This window comes from Plectropomus leopardus, chromosome 16, assembly GCF_026936395.1.
Source record: "Plectropomus leopardus strain MGB_pleo_1.0 chromosome 16, ASM2693639v1, whole genome shotgun sequence".
Classification (NCBI taxonomy): domain Eukaryota; kingdom Metazoa; phylum Chordata; class Actinopteri; order Perciformes; family Serranidae; genus Plectropomus; species Plectropomus leopardus.
Genome location: NC_142191.1, coordinates 10,838,358 through 10,845,197, shown reverse-complemented (window position 1 = coordinate 10,845,197; position 6,840 = coordinate 10,838,358).

Sequence of the window (6,840 nt, the reverse complement as noted above, 5' to 3'; positions counted from 1 at the left end):
TCTCTGCTACTGTGGTCCAAAAACTAAGAACCATCCGGTGTCATGAAAATACCTCGAAACATCATGAAATAACTTGCCAAGACACATCCTAGCATAGAATGTTGCAAAAATGGTCAAAAGCACCAGAAATATGTATGTTTAAAAAATGAGCGAAAAGGCAAGGCTATAGTATGGCAAAAATGTTAAAATATGATGTCCCAAAAACAGCTGAAAACACCTTGAAACAGTGTAAAATAGCGTGCCAAGACACACCATGACATAGAATGTCGCAAATATGGCCAAAAACATCATAAATGTGCATGTTGAAAATTTGACCAAAAACGCAAGGCTATAGTATGGCAAAAATGTCAAAATATGACATGTCCCAAAAACAGCTGAAAATACCTGAAAACAGCATAAAATAGCACGCAAAGACACATCCTAGCATAGAATGTTGCAAAAACAGCCAAAAACACCGTAAATACACATGTTGAAAATATGAGCGAAAAGGCAAGGCTATAGTATGGCAAAAATGTCAAAATATGACATGTCCCAAAAACAGCTAAAAACACCTTGAAACAGTATAAAATAGCGTGCCTAGACACACCATAGCATAGAATGTTGCAAAAACAGCCAAAAACGTCATAATTATGCATGTTGAAAATTTGACCAAAAAGGCAAGGCTATAGTATGGCAAAAATGTCAAAATATGACATGTCCCAAAAACAGCTGAAAACACCTCAAAACGGTATAAAATAGCGTGCCTAGAAACGCCATAGCATAGAATGTTGCAAAAACGGCCAAAAACATCATAAATATGCATGTTGAAAATTTGGCCAAAAAGGCAAGGCTATAGTATGGCAAAAATGTCAAAATATGACATGTCCCAAAAACAGCTAAAAACACCTCAAAACAGCATAAAATAGCGTGTCTAGACGCGCCATAGCATAGAATGTTGCAAAAACAGCCAAAAACATCATAATTATGCATGTTGAAAATTTGACCAAAAAGGCAAGGCTATAGTATGGCAAAAATGTCAAAATATGACATGTCCCAAAAAGAGCTGAAAACACCACAAAACAACATGAAATAACTTGCAAAGACACATCCTAGCATAGAATGTTGCAAAAACAGCCAAAAACATCATAAATATGCATGTTGAAAAAATGAGCGGAAAAGGCAAGGCTATAGTATGGCAAAAATGTCAAAATATGACATGTCCCAAAAACAGCTGAAAACACCTTGAAACAGTATAAAATAGCGTGCCTAGACACGCCATAGCATAGAATGTTGCAAAAACAGCCAAAAACATCATAAATATGCATGTTGAAAATTTGACCAAAAAGGCAAGGCTATAGTATGGCAAAAATGTCAAAATATGACATGTCCCAAAAACAGCTAAAAACACCTCAAAACAGCATAAAATAGCGTGCCAAGACACGCCATAGCATAGAATATTGCAAAAACAGCCCAAAATATCATAAATATGCATGTTGAAAATTTGGCCAAAAAGGCAAGGCTATAGTATGGCAAAAATGTCAAAATATGACATGTCCCAAAAACAGCTGAAAACACCACAAAACAACATGAAATAACTTGCAAAGACACATCCTAGCATAGAATGTTGCAAAAACGGTCAAAAACACCATAAATATGCATGTTGAAAAAATGAGCGAAAAGGCAAGGCTATAGTATGGCAAAAGTGTCAAAATATGACATGTCCCAAAAATAGCTGAAAACACCTCAAAACGGTATAAAGTAGCGTGCCAAGACACGCCATAGCATAGAATATTGCAAAAACAGCCAAAAACATCATAAATATGCATGTTGAAAATTTGGCCAAAAAGGCAAGGCTATAGTATGGCAAAAATGTCAAAATATGACATGTCCCAAAAACAGCTGAAAACACCACAAAACAATATGAAATAACTTGCAAAGACACATCCTAGCATAGAATGTTGCAAAAACGGTCAAAAACACCATAAATATGCATGTTGAAAAAATGAGCGAAAAGGCAAGGCTATAGTATGGCAAAAGTGTCAAAATATGACATGTCCCAAAAACAGCTGAAAACACCTCAAAACGGTATAAAGTAGCGTGCCAAGACACGCCATAGCATAGAATATTGCAAAAACAGCCAAAAACATCATAATTATGCATGTTGAAAATTTGACCAAAAAGGCAAGGCTATAGTATGGCAAAAATGTCAAAATATGACATGTCCCAAAAACAGCTAAAAACACCTCAAAACAGCATAAAATAGCGTGCCTAGACACTCCATAGCATAAAATGTTGCAAAAACAGCCAAAAACATCATAAATATGCATGTTGAAAATTTGACCAAAAAGGCAAGGCTATAGTATGGCAAAAATGTCAAAATATGACATGTCCCAAAAATAGCTGAAAACACCTCAAAACAGTATAAAATAGCGTGCCTAGACACGCCATAGCATAGAATGCTGCAAAAACAGCCAAAAACATCATAAATATGCATGTTGAAAATTTGACCAAAAAGGTAAGGCTATAGTATGGCAAAAATGTCAAAATATGACATGTCCCAAAAAAAGCTGAAAACACCTCAAAACAGTATAAAATAGCGTGCCTAGACACGCCATAGCATAGAATGTTGCAAAAACAGCCAAAAACACCATAAATACGCATGTTGAAAAAATGAGCGAAAAAGCAAGGCTATAGTATGGCAAAAATGTCAAAATATGACATGTCCCAAAAACAGCTAAAAACACCTAAAAATAGCATAAAATAGCACGCAAAGACACACCATGGCATAGAATGTTGCAAAAATGGCAAAAAAAACACCATAAATACACATGTTGAAAAAATGAGCAAAAAAGCAAGGCTATAGTATGGCAAAAGTGTCAAAATATGACATGTCCCAAAAACAGCTGAAAACACCTCAAAACGGTATAAAGTAGTGTGCCAAGACACGCCATAGCATAGAATATTGCAAAAACAGCCAAAAACATCATAAATATGCATGTTGAAAATTTGGCCAAAAAGGCAAGGCTATAGTATGGCAAAAATGTCAAAATATGACATGTCCCAAAAACAGCTGAAAACACCACAAAACAATATGAAATAACTTGCAAAGACACATCCTTGCATAGAATGTTGCAAAAACGGTCAAAAACACCATAAATATGCATGTTGAAAAAATGAGCGAAAAGGCAAGGCTATAGTATGGCAAAAGTGTCAAAATATGACATGTCCCAAAAACAGCTGAAAACACCTCAAAACGGTATAAAGTAGCGTGCCAAGACACGCCATAGCATAGAATATTGCAAAAACAGCCAAAAACATCATAATTATGCATGTTGAAAATTTGACCAAAAAGGCAAGGCTATAGTATGGCAAAAATGTCAAAATATGACATGTCCCAAAAACAGCTAAAAACACCTCAAAACAGCATAAAATAGCGTGCCTAGACACTCCATAGCATAAAATGTTGCAAAAACAGCCAAAAACATCATAAATATGCATGTTGAAAATTTGACCAAAAAGGCAAGGCTATAGTATGGCAAAAATGTCAAAATATGACATGTCCCAAAAACAGCTAAAAACACCTCAAAACAGCATAAAATAGCGTGCCTAGACACGCCATAGCATAGAATGTTGCAAAAACAGCCAAAAACATCATAAATATGCATGTTGAAAATTTGACCAAAAAGGCAAGGCTATAGTATGGCAAAAATGTCAAAATATGACATGTCCCAAAAATAGCTGAAAACACCTCAAAACAGTATAAAATAGCGTGCCTAGACACGCCATAGCATAGAATGTTGCAAAAACAGCCAAAAACATCATAAATATGCATGTTGAAAATTTGACCAAAAAGGCAAGGCTATAGTATGGCAAAAATGTCAAAATATGACATGTCCCAAAAACAGCTGGAAACACCTCAAAACACTATAAAATAGCGTGCCTAGACACGCCATAGCATAGAATGTTGCAAAAACAGCCAAAAACATCATAAATATGCATGTTGAAAATTTGACCAAAAAGGCAAGGCTATAGTATGGCAAAAATGTCAAAATATGACATGTCCCAAAAACAGCTGAAAACACCACAAAACAATATGAAATAACTTGCAAAGACACATCCTTGCATAGAATGTTGTAAAAACGGTCAAAAACACCATAAATATGCATGTTGAAAAAATGAGCGAAAAGGCAAGGCTATAGTATGGCAAAAATGTCAAAATATGACATGTCCCAAAAACAGCTGAAAACACCTCAAAACGGTATAAAGTAGCGTGCCTAGACACGCCATAGCATAGAATGTTGCAAAACAGCCAAAAACACCATAAATATGCATGTTGAAAATTTGACCAAAAAGGCAAGGCTATAGTATGGCAAAAATGTCAAAATATGACATGTCCCAAAAACAGCTAAAAACACCTCAAAACAGCATAAAATAGCGTGCCTAGACACGCCATAGCATAGAATGTTGCAAAAACAGCCAAAAACATCATAAATATGCATGTTGAAAATTTGACCAAAAGGCAAGGCTATAGTATGGCAAAAATGTCAAAATATGACATGTCCCAAAAACAGCTAAAACACCTCAAAACAGCATAAAATAAGCGTGCCTAGATACGCCATAGCATAGAATGTTGCAAAACAGCCAAAAACATCATAAATATGCATGTTGAAAATTTGACCAAAAAGGCAAGGCTATAGTATGGCAAAAATGTCAAAATATGACATGTCCCAAAAACAGCTGAAAACACCTCAAAACAGTATAAAATAGCGTGCCTAGACACGCCATAGCATAGAATGTTGCAAAAACGGCCAAAAACATCATAAATATGCATGTTGAAAATTTGGCCAAAAAGGCAAGGCTATAGTATGGCAAAAATGTCAAAATATGACATGTCCCAAAAACAGCTGAAAACACCACAAAACAATATGAAATAACTTGCAAAGACACATCCTTGCATAGAATGTTGTAAAAACGGTCAAAAACACCATAAATATGCATGTTGAAAAAATGAGCGAAAAGGCAAGGCTATAGTATGGCAAAAATGTCAAAATATGACATGTCCCAAAAACAGCTGAAAACACCTCAAAACGGTATAAAGTAGCGTGCCTAGACACGCCATAGCATAGAATGTTGCAAAAACAGCCAAAAACATCATAAATATGCATGTTGAAAATTTGACCAAAAAAGCAAGGCTATAGTATGGCAAAAATGTCAAAATATGACATGTCCCAAAAACAGCTAAAAACACCTCAAAACAGCATAAATAGCGTGCCAAGATACGCCATAGCATAGAATGTTGCAAAAACAGCCAAAAACATCATAAATATGCATGTTGAAAATTTGACCAAAAAGGCAAGGCTATAGTATGGCAAAAATGTCAAAATATGACATGTCCCAAAAACAGCTGAAAACACCACAAAACAATATGAAATAACTTGCAAAGACACATCCTTGCATAGAATGTTGTAAAAACGGTCAAAAACACCATAAATATGCATGTTGAAAAAATGAGCGAAAAGGCAAGGCTATAGTATGGCAAAAATGTCAAAATATGACATGTCCCAAAAACAGCTGAAAACACCTCAAAACGGTTTAAAGTAGCGTGTCTAGACACGCCATAGCATAGAATGTTGCAAAAACAGCCAAAAACATCATAAATATGCATGTTGAAAATTTGACCAAAAAGGCAAGGCTATAGTATGGCAAAAATGTCAAAATATGACATGTCCCAAAAACAGCTAAAAACACCTCAAAACAGCATAAAATAGCGTGTCTAGACGCGCCATAGCATAGAATGTTGCAAAAACAGCCAAAAACATCATAAATATGCATGTTGAAAATTTGACCGAAAAAGCAAGGCTATAGTATGGCAAAATGTCAAAATATGACATGTCCCAAAAACAGCTGAAAACACCTCAAAACAATATGAAATAACTTGCACAGATACATCCTAGCATAGAATGTTGCAAAAACGGTCAAAAACACCATAAATATGCATGTTGAAAAAATGAGCGAAAAGGCAAGGCTATAGTATGGCAAAAATGTCAAAATATGACATGTCCCAAAAATAGCTGAAAACACCTCAAAACAGCATAAAATAGCGTGCCAAGACACGCCATAGCATAGAATATTGCAAAAACAGCCCAAAATATCATAAATATGCATGTTGAAAATTTTGCCAAAAAGGCAAGGCTATAGTATGGCAAAAATGTCAAAATATGACATGTCCCAAAAACAGCTGAAAACACCACAAAACAACATGAAATAACTTGCAAAGACACATCCTAGCATAGAATGTTGCAAAAACGGTCAAAAACACCATAAATATGCATGTTGAAAAAATGAGCGAAAAGGCAAGGCTATAGTATGGCAAAAATGTCAAAATATGACATGTCCCAAAAACAGCTAAAAACACCTCAAAACAGCATAAAATAGCGTGCCTAGACACGCCATAGCATAGAATGTTGCAAAAACAGCCAAAAACATCATAAATATGCATGTTGAAAATTTGACCAAAAAGGCAAGGCTATAGTATGGCAAAAATGTCAAAATATGACATGTCCCAAAAACAGCTGAAAACACCTCAAAACAGTATAAAATAGCGTGCCTAGACACGCCATAGCATAGAATGTTGCAAAAACAGCCAAAAACATCATAAATATGCATGTTGAAAATTTGACCAAAAAGGCAAGGCTATAGTATGGCAAAAATGTCAAAATATGACATGTCCCAAAAACAGCTGAAAACACCTCAAAACAGCATAAAATAGCGTGCCTAGATACGCCATAGCATAGAATGTTGCAAAAACAGCCAAAAACATCATAAATATGCATGTTGAAAATTTGACCAAAAAGGCAAGGC